Source organism: Hippocampus comes, unplaced genomic scaffold (assembly GCF_001891065.2).
Source record: "Hippocampus comes isolate QL1 unplaced genomic scaffold, H_comes_QL1_v1.1 scaffold1, whole genome shotgun sequence".
Classification (NCBI taxonomy): Eukaryota; Metazoa; Chordata; class Actinopteri; order Syngnathiformes; family Syngnathidae; genus Hippocampus; species Hippocampus comes.
In genome coordinates this window covers 818,435-831,352 of record NW_017805010.1, presented here as the reverse complement: position 1 = coordinate 831,352, position 12,918 = coordinate 818,435, and the positions used below count along the sequence as shown (strand labels likewise).

General features: G+C 41.2%; 1 long non-coding RNA gene across 3 annotated transcripts in view; it reads left to right on the top strand.

The window, feature by feature from the left end:
• Nucleotides 1-12,918, top strand: part of LOC109511827 (uncharacterized) — a 55,473-nt gene that overhangs the window by 5,580 nt on the left and 36,975 nt on the right. For all 3 annotated transcript variants that reach the window (XR_002167399.1, XR_002167400.1, XR_002167398.1), the window contains exon 3: nucleotides 9,688-9,836. This is a non-coding gene — a long non-coding RNA (uncharacterized LOC109511827). The remainder of the gene's footprint in view (nucleotides 1-9,687; nucleotides 9,837-12,918) is intronic.

Genomic DNA, 12,918 nt, shown 5'->3' with positions numbered 1-12,918 from the left:
ACCTCCCACTGAACATTCGGCAAGCCCCCCCCTCGCTGCCCATCTTTGAAACTCGTCTCAGAACTCATTTCTATTCTTTGGCTTTTCACTCAGCATGACTCAGACTTGAGTTTAGTTTGACTGTTTTTGTGCTTTCTACTGGCTTCGTTATTAATTCATTGTTTTATTGTTGTATGTATGATATTTGATCCATCGACAGCACTTTGTATACAGCGGTGGTTGTTTTAAAGTGCTCGAGAAATACAGATGAGTTGAGAAAAGAAACTTCTTTGCACATAATAGTTTCCCCTCTTTTATTAGCTTACACAGTGTTCATACTGAGTAGAAAAGGGAGGGAAAAAAATCCACATTGTGAACTCAGTAAAAAAAACAAACGAAATTAGCCTAGCTAGCAATAGCAATTGAATAAGAATCTTATTTGGGTTTTGTCAGATAAGATGGAGTATTTTTGAATGCCACAAAGGGCAGGCATGTTCTTGGACTCAATGTTTTGAATGAATGAATGAATCAATAAATAAATCAAGAATGTATTGTTTCTCCAAATCTGTTAATGCACCCCTGTTGTTGTTCCTCCATGTCACGACTGTACGTGTTTATATTTCTGCTTAATACGAGCCCAGAAATTCAATGTTACACATCTGTTTTCAAATGCAGGGCATAAAAGGTGAAAGTCATAAATACATCGCAGAGGACATGAAAAATACATTAAGTGAAAAATGCATAACAAACAAAACACAGTATTTAGATACTTTCCACCAGTGGCTTGGATCATCTTCTTATATCGGCTGTTGTTCAAAATCAGACGTTCTTGTCATTGTACGAAGAGCTTTAAATATTGAAGAGGATATTTTTAAAAAGTATTGTGCCGTAAAGAAAGTGTACTGTAATTCACCATCTCTTTCATTGTTTGTGTCTCATTTCATGTGTCACCCTGTACCGTATTTCCAACATTTTTTTCATCTCATATCCTTCCCGCCTGTCACTGCGTTATCTGATGCGCAGACATGCTTGCCATTCGTTTTCCCAATACTGTACAGTATATTAATAATAATAACACTTTACAATCAAAACAAGAACAATAAAACCACAGATAAAATTATAAATAATAAATATTACCACTGTTCGCACTGCAGCTCCTTTAAATCTAAAGTCAAACTCAAGGAACTTGGATTGAAAACCTCTCCATTTTCCTTGTGCGGGTCGACTACTGATGATTCTTATCAGTCTGACAAACTTTGAAATGTCATGGTTCAGCCTCTTTCTTTATTCCCTCATGCTCCAAAGTGCACTACAGCACCACAAGACCTTCAAGATAAAAGCATGTGCAGCATGCTAATAGTCTTTACATCGGAAAAATACATTTCCACGGGCTTCTATGTGTTGCCCAGCCTGCTACAAAGTTCTTTCTTATACACTACGTGTATATGGATAGTTGCATTGGAGGTCACCTCCAATGCAGTGGACTCGACTGCATTAATGTATTTTCTTTTTTGTTTGTAGCTTAAATAATTGGCTTGCATTTGAACCATCATGGGGACTGTTTTTTTTTTAAATTTTATTTTATTTTTTGGAATCCTTTTGGGTAAAAGTGAGACTGAAAGGATGCTTAGAGTGAAGTGTGCACTAACACAAAAAAATATCATATTAATAACACACACACAGAAATACTAATCTTTTTCCCCCCCATTTCCCCCGACACCCCTCGCATTCGACTTGGGACCAGTCCGCGGGCTACCGGTCAATTGTGATGGGCACCCCTGGTATAGAGTGTTCAAGCGCTTTGTAGTGCAGAAAATACGGTAAGTCACGGTCACAAATGAAAATCCGGGAGAGAGTGAATCCGCAATAACCGAGGGAACGCTGCTTATTGAGAGTGCACGAATAATTTCACCTGTGATCAGACTGCATGAGAGCGCTCTCTTCACGGCAGAGAGAGCAAAAAGGAACATGCAGCGACAAGGCTTCAAGTGAGCAGTTTTACAGTTTGGCTGATGCTGCGGCACTGAGCTAAAAGATTTGCTGTGTGAAAGCACCTCTTTTGTCCTCTGCGAATGTGACAGTATCCAACTGGAATGCGCCGCTTGCCAAGGCAGCCCAGAGGCATGGCTGCTTGTCTTTGCTGTCCGTGTGGTGTTATTGCAGAATGATAGGGACCCAAAATCTGTTCGCAAGTTGGAAGGAGAAACAAATAATGTCACATTGATTAGCTGGAAATTTAGTCTTCAAATCGGGTCCTAAAGAGTAGTGAAAAAAAAAAAACTGGTGCATCGAATTATCTTTTTCAGTGTGCCATGCACTAAACTCACTGATTTGACATGAATGAAAATGGTAAAAACTGTGTATTGTGATTACCTCTTTTGTACATGTGTAGTGGGGACTACTTTATAGCTGAGCACAGGGGTAAAAGCTCTGAAAAGGATTTGAGCTGGTCCAATAATCCTCAGGGCGCCAAAGGTGGCCTGTCCCCATGGGAGCTGTGTGGGTGTAAAATTGGGGGCTCAGTGGATTTCAATAGAAGGGGAAATAGTGGACACAACATACAACCGCAAGGCAACTCTGCAGAAGCGAAAAAAAAAAAGACAGCCAACACTAAGGGTGTGTGCATCTGTTTACATGAGCAACCTTTTATAATAATCCTCAAAGCGACTTTGGAAAATTTGTAAATTACCGGTAATTTAATTTGAACAGAACACAATTCTGTCTTGACTTCTGAGTTTTTGAGCTACAAGCCATTAATTGGCCTTTTTTTTTTTTGTCTTGCGATTCAAGCCAAAAAAATTGATGTACGAGTGCACTTAAGGGCTCCACAGTGAGATAGCGGCAACAGGATTCACATCTGCCTACCTTCAATTCGCATTGGTTTCCTAGAAGTGGAAGACACTACCAATTGTTGGCGGTAATGCACTATGAAGGGATGGTTTGCCAACTGCCAATAGACAAATAGAAGAAGAAAAAGGACAGGCAAATACCATTCGATGTTAATTATCCCACATTTGAGACGGTCATATTTTGTACTTGCAATTTCTGTTTGCAGGTTATGAGGAGATGAAATGTTTTTACTGATTGTTTTTAAAATGTACCACACTGTTAGCACCATATTTTTCTTCTGGAAAAAACAAAACAAAAATAATTTTGATGGTTTTTTTGGGGGGGTGGGGGGGGGGTTGGGCTGGAATGAATTCATTACATTTCCATTCATTTCAATGGCAAAAGATGAGTTGTGATATGAGTATGGTCCCGGAACAAATGAAACTTGTATCTCAAAGGACCACTCGATGTTAATTAGCCCACAAAACAGTATTGCGGAACCGCTGATCTTGATGGGCGTCCTTTTAAGTTTACCAAAAAAATTCGGAACTGCTGATTGTCAACCCTAACCTATGAGCATCCTCTAAGTGCGGAAGGAAGAAGCCATTCAAGTTTGATGCAGATCCGTATAAAGGACTTTTAGTTTGGCTTGAATCGGAGGCAAATATGGGGTTTAGGGGTGCTGAGCCCTTCGCCAGGCAAGATGCACTCAACCGTTTTATGCATTTTATACGGTGAAAATGACACCGTTTGTGGATAGACACACACGTAAATATGTGTTAGTCCGTGCATCTGGCGCGGGACTTGCTGTTCATACACCAGCAGAGGTCAACAAAACAGCCATGGCGGAACTCTACGCAGCTACGCGTAGCAAACTTTTGGAACAAGGAGGGAACGGACTGCTTTGTTCCTTTTGGTGAGTGACGTGAATGTGAGGTGTTTTATTCACGGTAGAAAGTAAAAGCTGTATTGATGTCTATTTGTGTCACGACTTCCGCGCGTCACCGTTTGAAATCGTGTTATTCAAATGCCGGAGTAACTCTGTCCGGTCAAGTCGTGTCAACGGCATACCTGTCAATTTGTACGTTTTCCCCGTATTTTATACGTTTTTTTTTTATCATTTCAAATAATGTACGGCGTATTACAACTTTTATACGGGGGGAAATAAAAAACAAAAAACAAAAAAAAAAACAATTTTGAACCGATCTCACAAAGACCATTTTGGCTCAAATCCACATCGTCTCATCTGCTGGTAGCCAACGACAATGCCGTCGTCGATCGTTACTATTGTCACGGCAAACCAGCAAAAGTAATCAATTCTCAATCGGATATTTTTTTTCTTCGCTGTGTACGGTCGGATTGATAAAGCATGATGTGCGCATGCGCGATAAACCGTTGTACTAGTTTTTGTTGCTTTGTAAGGGGAATCGTAATCATTTATAAGGGCAGGTATTAGCCGAGGTTGACAGGTATGCAACGGGTAACTCCGAATGTTTCATCAATTAGAATTTTTTTTTACCTTATTGCAAATATTGCCTGCTTGGAAACGTAGTCATTATTTTTGTGACTGGTAGTTTTCTCTGCTCTGCAATTCCTCAAGTTCAAAACTGTGTGTGTGTGTGTGTGTGTGTGTGTGTGTGTGTGTGTGTGTGTGTGTGTGTGTGTGTGTGTGTGTGTGTGTGTGTGTTATGATCGAAGTCTTGGTGGATGTTCCCTGATCCCAGCAGCTGTGTTGGTGTAAGGACAGAGAAATGTAGATGTAAAGGTGGTTTGGAAAAAAAAAAAAAGCATGCCTCAGGAATTTACAAATGAAAAGAGAATGTTTTTCTCCTAATGCGATTAAATTATTCCATTTCATTGCTTCTCCAGCTGCCAGTTTGAGCTGCTTCACAGTACACAGTGGCAACACAACAGTTTTCAAGACAGGGCGGCAGGGGGTGAAAAGGGAGGGGCAAGAGTACTGTAAGGTGCATCGATGTATGTGTGTGTGTGTGTGTGTGCGTGCGTGTGTGTGCGTGTGTGTGTGTGTGTGTGTGTGTGTGTGCGTGTGTGTGTGTGCGCGCGCGTGTGCGTGAGAGAGAGAGCAAAGAAAATTGGAATAAATTTGTTTCAGAATTCATTGTCTCTTTTTCATCCGGCAGCTCTCTCCATGAGCAGCAAATTCATGCTCCAATGACACTGCCTTATTATATCTTTCAGATCTATCGTAAAAGTGAGCTTGAACTAGTTGCTTATGTCACGCACGCACACACACATGCCATGATGAGCAACAGCCGTAACGGCCCCTAACATGAACGAAACAGAAAAATAGATACGAGTTTGTGAAAAAGAAATATTTGCCTACCATGGGAAAGACCTGATGAGGAGGCATACGATACACTTTTGCAGTGTGTTAAGTGTAGAAACTACCGTACGTACATGTGGCGTTTTAAAATGCTTCTCCTGGCACTCCCGATTCCCATTCTTTGCCAGTGCCAGTTGTTGAATTGCAGATGAAACAAACTTTGAATGAGAATTTAATTAAAAATTTGAATGAGAATTTAATTAAAAAAAAAAAAAAGAGATCCCAACAATCACCCAAAACTGTATATTTTCTTCTTTCTGAAAAAAGACAGCAGCACCACAACCTTCAGTCGAAAAAGACGCTGCAGCAAAGCGGAGTGAGGATGATGAGGCAAAGTCAGAGAAACTGCGAAAAAGGCTTGAGTCACAATGTGTCCAATCTCGTATTGACTATTAAAGTTATTATTTTACAACATGGGTGTCAAAGTTAAGGCCCAGGGGCCAGATCTGGCCCGCCACATCATTTTATGTGGGCCGCGAAAGCAAATCAATCATGTCAAGTTCCACGATGCTTGCTAAAGTCCAAAATGTGGAATTGTCATATGTAATCCACAATAACCGTCATTATTCTTGACTTCTGATTTTAAAGATAGTTATTCATCAATTTGTTGTGCGCTGTGAGTGTAATATGTGGAGGGGATTATTTCCATGGTTTCCCAAAATTCGTAACGGCCCTCCAAGGGAAACCGGAACTACAGTGTGGCCTGCGACAAAAATGAGTTTGACACCTCTGTTTTACAGTATGTCTCAAAACTATCATAGTTATTTGTCAGAAAACGTTTCGATTTTTAGAGATTAGAAAAAAAACTAAAAATTCAATAGTACAGTATTGTAACCTGGACACGATGTCATGTTGCCGAAAAATGAAGAAATGAAAATTCTCTCACCCAATACTCTGCATTTATGCTGCATTCAGTTCATATCAAGTTAAAATCATCTTGATTCCAAAGCGTTGTGGGCTAACATTCATGAGCTGCCTACAGTCATTTTCTCTTGATATTGAATTCATCGCACAGGGATTTATTCTGAGACCAACATTCTGCAATTTCGAAGCGTTCTTCTTTTGCTTCAGTGGTGTCTGAGCTTTTTCACACTTCTGTCACTGGAAGTAACGATGTTAAAAATGTCAGTAGATACCGTACTATTCCTGCCAATAACAATAATATAAGCTGTTGCCTGTCAAGCAGAGAGCCAAGGCTGCAGAATACTCATTTAGATCCGCATCGTCCCATGTGTGCAAAATTGTCATTTCGTTTGGTGTTTCCAAAAGGCTTTTCGTCACGGGAATAATTCGAAACCGACAAAAGTAATCACAAATGAAAACTGAACAATTAACAAATGAAAACTGACCAAAATTAATGTGAGGGTAATCTTATCTTCTGAGGCAATCAAATTATTTCCAGAAGCCGCAATGAGACTTTGTGCACCTTTATGAACAATTATTTTGGCCCACTCCCAATGAACAAACTGCTCCAGCTGTCTCTGGATTTAAGAGCTCCTTCCACAGATGTTCAAGAGGATTTAGATCAGGTTTCATCGGGAGCGTTTCAGAATTATCCAATGTTCTTGGAGATTCTTGTTGAGAGCCAAGACCATCCAAGACCAAGTTTTCTGACGCCGGGCAACATTTTACACTCCAAATGCCTTTGAGTGATGAAAGTGTTTTTTTTTCTTTCTATGAATGGAAGGGTACCATGATTTTATCTATATAAAATGCACACCTTTTGACGTACTTAAATCAATCATATGCTCGAGTTACTCAATTAAGATTTAGATTCGGTGTTCACTATCAAATCGTGTCTGATGTGTGTTAACAAAAGCGGTTTGTGGATCTGCAAGTCATTCCGGACCAGTTCTTCCTTGGCTCATGCCATGCAGGAAGTACCGAAAAGGAAGCGTAAATAACTCACCGGGGCAACAAAATCACCCAGTCGTTCCTTAATCCATCTTTAATGATTGAGGAGCACGTTTTTGCTCGTAAGAAGTGAATCTGACACAGGTTTTCAGCATCGGTGCCATCTTTCTTGATTAAATGAACCATTTCTCCCTTCCTTGCATGAGCGCCTCTTGCAGTGTTGTTTCCAGCAGCGTTGACACAGGAGTTGGAGCTCAAAGTGTTGCTGAACGGAACGCGGCTCTCGAATCCCGACCTTATTAAAATCCACTTTTTTGGTGGTCAGCAGAAAAAGCTAAGCAGTACTTTGTCAGTACTTGTATGAATGACTTTGGTCCCGCCCCCAGCTATGCTGCCTTTTGCAGTTTTGGCCTGCGAGCCTAGCGCTGCTTTAAGATCAAAACTATTTATCTGTCATCTGTATTGCAGTGTTTAGTAGGCAAAAGGGCACCTGGGAAATATCAGAAAATGTCACTTTTTTCACCAGTGACCGGACCTTTTTTTTTCGGGGTGGGTGGAAACTCACAAAATAACTTCAACTTCACTTTATCTCAAAGAATTTGACATTATTCCTGCTCCTCGGTCCTGTCTTTATGTTTCCTAGTACGTTTGGGTCCTCCACAGTCCACCACGGCAACGTGACCACGACAAATCATCTGCAAATGATCTTCGGTGACAGAATGTAATCATATGACAGTATACTTCCAGTTTTGTTTTTTTTTTTCAAGAAGTTCAACTTCAATGTGATGCAGATCCACCACACTGAGCGTAAAACTTTACGGTCAAATGTGAAGTAAGCGCTATGCGATTGTGTAACTCACCTCATTGGCGAAAAAAAGCGAGTCTGAGTGATTTGCTTCTTGTTGTAGAAGCACCAAGCGTTGTCCGGGACTTTGGCAGCTTTCTAAAGATTCAATGCTCTTTCCAGCTCAGCAAAGAGTGCCCAGTCCTCACTCTGAGACGCAATCCTCTAATTACAAACAGTCGAGTTTGGTGCCAGAATGCTCTGGCACTCTTCATGCTAATCAGTGTAAGCGCCCACACTTTGGCCTTTGTAGCATCACGCAGATGCTACAAAGTATTAGCTACAAAGTCCTGATAGTTTGGATGCTGTTCAGAAACTTGAGTCTCTGTGAGGAGGAAAACACATCTTTGCTGCCAGCCAAGTGTGGATGTTATTGCGAAGTGTTAGTGTGTCTGTTCCCTCGTGCTCACATCTCTGCAACAGTTGAAACCGTTGCACATGAAGCACAGTTTCACCTCTTGATGCTGCAAGAAGGAAGAGAAATAACATGTAACCACCATTTTCAACCATCAGTGGGCCACAGAATCATAAACAATCATTGAATTAAAAAAAAAACAAAACATAATCCAAAGTGAAAACTTTTCACATTTATCTTTGCCTCTACAATGATGTAAAGCGTAACAGTCGTAATATTTGACTTTCATTTTATGTCACTTGACACATAAAGAATAAAGTGGACATTTGTGGTGTTCGTAAATATTTCTGACAAGCAGAACGTGCGTTTGTCATGCGCCAATGACGTGTTGAGATCTATCATAGACGTCGCCGTCAAATGATGCGTGAAGCAATCATCTCATTTCCCCAAAACATTTCTACCTCCTTCCGACTCACTCCTCTGTTATTCTCCCTGTTCCTCGATTTAATTTGTGGTGGGAGGCACTAGCATCAAAACAGAGGAGCGAGGACCTAGGAAGTTGCAATTATAGAAATGAGATGAGCCCTTAGGCTCTTCAATGAACCTTGCATGCAGGTTTTTGCAATGCGGGAGGAAGCACAACTGCCCGGAGAAAACCAACACGAGCACTCGATCACTATGTCACCCATGATGATCCACATTCAAATTTAATTTTTGATCAACATGGCCCAGCAAATGGACTGTGCCCTAAAATTTTCTGCTCAGCCAAAATGACACTGCCAGCGACTGGCCTGGAACCAAGCCACATCCACTCCTGGTTTTTCAATTTTCTCAAGCTTGGCATTTGCCTTTTAATAAACACCTTGTGTTGAAATCATAAGCAACTTATTCTTCACAATTTATGGTCAACCATCATTTCATACACATACCGTATCAACGGTATATGTCAAACATCCAAAGCCAAAGATTCTCAGTGTTCATCAAACCATTGTGATATGGAGATTTTTTTTTTCAAGATGGTAAACCCTTTCCGGTATGCTAAATAACTCAGTGAATATGACCCAGCGGTCCGTGATGAAAATAGTTGTAAACGTTCTGTATGTGGTCATTGTCAAATAAGAAAAAATTGTCCTGGCTGCGTCATGCCGTCTGGCAGTCAAGGATGTACACTTTTTAACACTGCACTTGAGTCTTGAGTGATTTATGGCACTCAGATGCATCACACGCCTCATTACCTCACACAGATTGGCCTCAGTCAGCTGTTACTGTCAGCGCGAGAACATTTTAGACGCCGAAAAATCAAATGTCGCTTTTATAAACAGTAACACGCTGCCTTTGTTTAGTTTCTTACTGTGTGGCCCACCAAGGCTTTTGTGTGCCTGCTGTTTTGCATGCACTAGAGCGTTGCAGCCGGCCACCGAGCCAATAAACCAGCAAGCCACCGACTTTGCTCACCTTTTCTCTTTTCTCTCCAACCGACAGTGGAGGAGCCGGCTTGCTTCTGCGGGCTAATGGTTTATGCTCTCCTCTCCAAGGCTGAAATGAACGGGAATGTTGTTTACCCCCAGCGCAGCGGGCCGTCGCCAAGACCAACAGATAAAAACAGACACAATCTCCACGATGGGATTCAGGTAATTTTCTCCAAGGGTTACACAAGATGGGGGTAAAATAATCTCATTTCATCATTCAGATGAAAAAATCCTTTATTTCGCACGGGCAAAATAAAACCTCACCGAGTGTGACAGCATCAAAATAGATTCGGATAGAATTCAGGGCACGTTGTGTCGTTGTTGAAGAGATACGAGGTTGAAATCAAGTGTCAATAAATCAACACCTTGCCTTGTTAAATTAGCCAACAGAAAATGTAACGTCATTGGATTATTAAAATAGGGGCATTGTGACATTTTGACTATTTTATTTCTCTTCTAGTTTACACAATGTTGGACTCTAACATACCGGTATTTAAATATGGTAACCACAGTGGGTATGAAAAATCAACATCCCCTTTTTTTTTTTTTTTTTTTTAATGCCAGGCTTGTGTGATCCAAAAAATGAGACCAAGATTTTTTCTTTTTTTTTTTTTTAATGCCAGGCTTGTGTGTTCCAAAAAATGAGACCAAGATTTTTCATTTCAATGAAACTGAATTTCTAGAAGTAAAAATATGAACATGACCTTACTCAACAAACATCAACAATATGTTTAGTGCTCATCAGAGGCACTTGAAATGACCGCAAACAACTTCCAGTGAAGCAGGTCACGCGCCACCATAGGTTAAAGGTGACCTGCTTTTTTAATTTAATTTAATTTTTAAAACTATTTGTTGACAGTAAAACTGATAGGATGCTTAGGGTGCAGTGTACACTAACACAAAAATATACAAAATTAATTACACAAACGCAGACACACATCTCCCCCCCATTGCCCTCAACATCTTTTGCGATCGAGTTGGGACCAGTCCGCGGGCTGCTAGTGGGGACCGGTCCGCGGGCTGCTGGTCCAATGGTTGGGCCCCCCTTGCTATATATTGTGCCAGGCTGGTTGACTCTATCACACAAAAGCATCTGTCAGGAAAAGAATGAAGAATAAATTTGAGGTCATGAATTGGAGCTGTCTCATACAGAGCTGGTAAATCCAAGTCCAGAAAGTCTCACTTGATATTATACACCAACTGGGGCATTTTCAGGAAGACGGGTGATGTCTGTGTTGATGGATTTAATGCCTTTCAGCGTCAGTTAGGCACTACATTCACGAAAAGGGGCCCGGTATACCTCTGAGAGTTCACCACTGTTCTGAATAGTGACAATCAATTTGAAGTGGGAGTTCTATTCACAGGCATTCACAAGACTGAATCACATTTCAAAGGTCAAAGGTGGTCTGTCGGACCCCAGAGTCAGCCGTACGATGCGGCAGGTTCAAGAGTTCAGATCACTGTACCTGTAGTTCTGTTAAAATTCTGTTCGCTTGATGAGGAAGGTTTGAACGTGGCTCACACATCAACAGCATGTTTTGGCAAGGTCAAGTGGTTCTTATTACTTCCACCAAGGAGATTATCGTCAATATGATTTATTTGTGTGCGGTTTTGGCAGTTTTACATATATTAACTCGGACTGAAAGATTGATTGTGTTTGCGATAATGTAGAAAAGTGACATTGTAATTTTCTAATCTTAACGTATGTGATTACAAGGTGGGCCCGTTTTAGTTTGTCGGATCTTTGGAGAAACTGAGGCTTTTACATCGGCGGGTCTCAAATGTTTTGCACCTCGAAAAATACTTGACACTCCAACTACTATATTAAATTAAAATACAGTAGCATAGTAGGCCCAAGGGTTCATTAAATATGTGACAGAGGTTTTATCCTTAAAAAGTAAACTTAACATATTAGTAAATGTACTGTGCTGGATTAATAAAAAATTTAAGCAACTGCAACATTATGCGCAGTTTAACATGAAGTACCTTTCAGTACTTCAGTTTCGGAAACGCTGCTCCACGTTGTTCATTTTTGACCATCTCAGATGAAAGATGCACAATTGTAGGAGAGGGGGAAAAAAACTTGACGGTGGTAACTGTCAAAGTGAAAGAAAGTGGGGCAGAGATCTTGTGACAGACATCATGCTTTGGCAGATAATTTGAGAAACCATCTGACAGCGTTTGCCTTTTGCTTACAATCCAATGGCAGGGAGCGAACCAAGCAATAGGAAGACACCACGAAATGATGTGAATATCAGTCACAGAAACTATCACCAGTGCCAAACAGATGAGAGGAAAAAAATGGAATCTTTCTATTTGGCACCCAAATAGAGGCGCACTGTGGTTTTCTTAACTGATTAATTAATTATCACATGATTCGGCTTCATCTTGTTTCTCGTTTTTCATGGTGACATCCAATTCCCCCCGCGACGTGATCTGATCTGCCGAGCGCACGGGGACCGTGCAGCTGGTCGGACGGGCTCCGCCGCCCGCCGGTCGGCCCGCGTCGCGCTCCCCCCCTCCCCATCCATCCGCCCCCTCATTACATGTTATGTCTTGTGACTTGTAACTGTCATATGCTTCTATATGTGCAGGGCTTTTTTTTTATCCTGGACTCAAATTATCCTCAGAAGAGTATAGTTTGAGCATGTTTTTTTTTTCCCTCTCCCTCCCTTGTGGTTTCCTTTCTGAACTCTGACTGTAAATTTCCCCAGTGTGGGACAAATAAAGGATATCTTAATCTTAAAGCTTTTCCCAAGTCAAACACGTGACCAGTTGCCTGTTTCTAATTTCATTTTTGAAACCCCATAGTGAGGCTTGCTTTAAACGGCATCATGCAGGCTAAAATTGCTAAGAGGAGGTACATTTGTATCTACTGTGATTTCTTCTGGATGCAATGTAAAAGAGATGTTAACCTTTAAGACCTCTTTCTACTCCAACGACCGCATTGCATCATGTGACCGACGCGTCGTGCCGAGCACACGTCAGAAGTTGTTACTGCCCTTAGAACGCAGCGCGCATTCTCTCTTGTGATTGGTCCATTTAGTCACATGTTGCTGTGATGTGGTACTCGGCTTTTCCCGGCTAGGTTTCTCGATACACAAGGCCTATGTCAGGGTATTTTGTCACCGCGGAGGAGAGTGGTTCGTTGCTGCTGCTGCGAAGCAAGCTATCTTGAACTTCATGAAAACTGCTGCACTTACCAAAGTAAAGTTCATTCATTTATCCTCACAAGGGTCGCGGG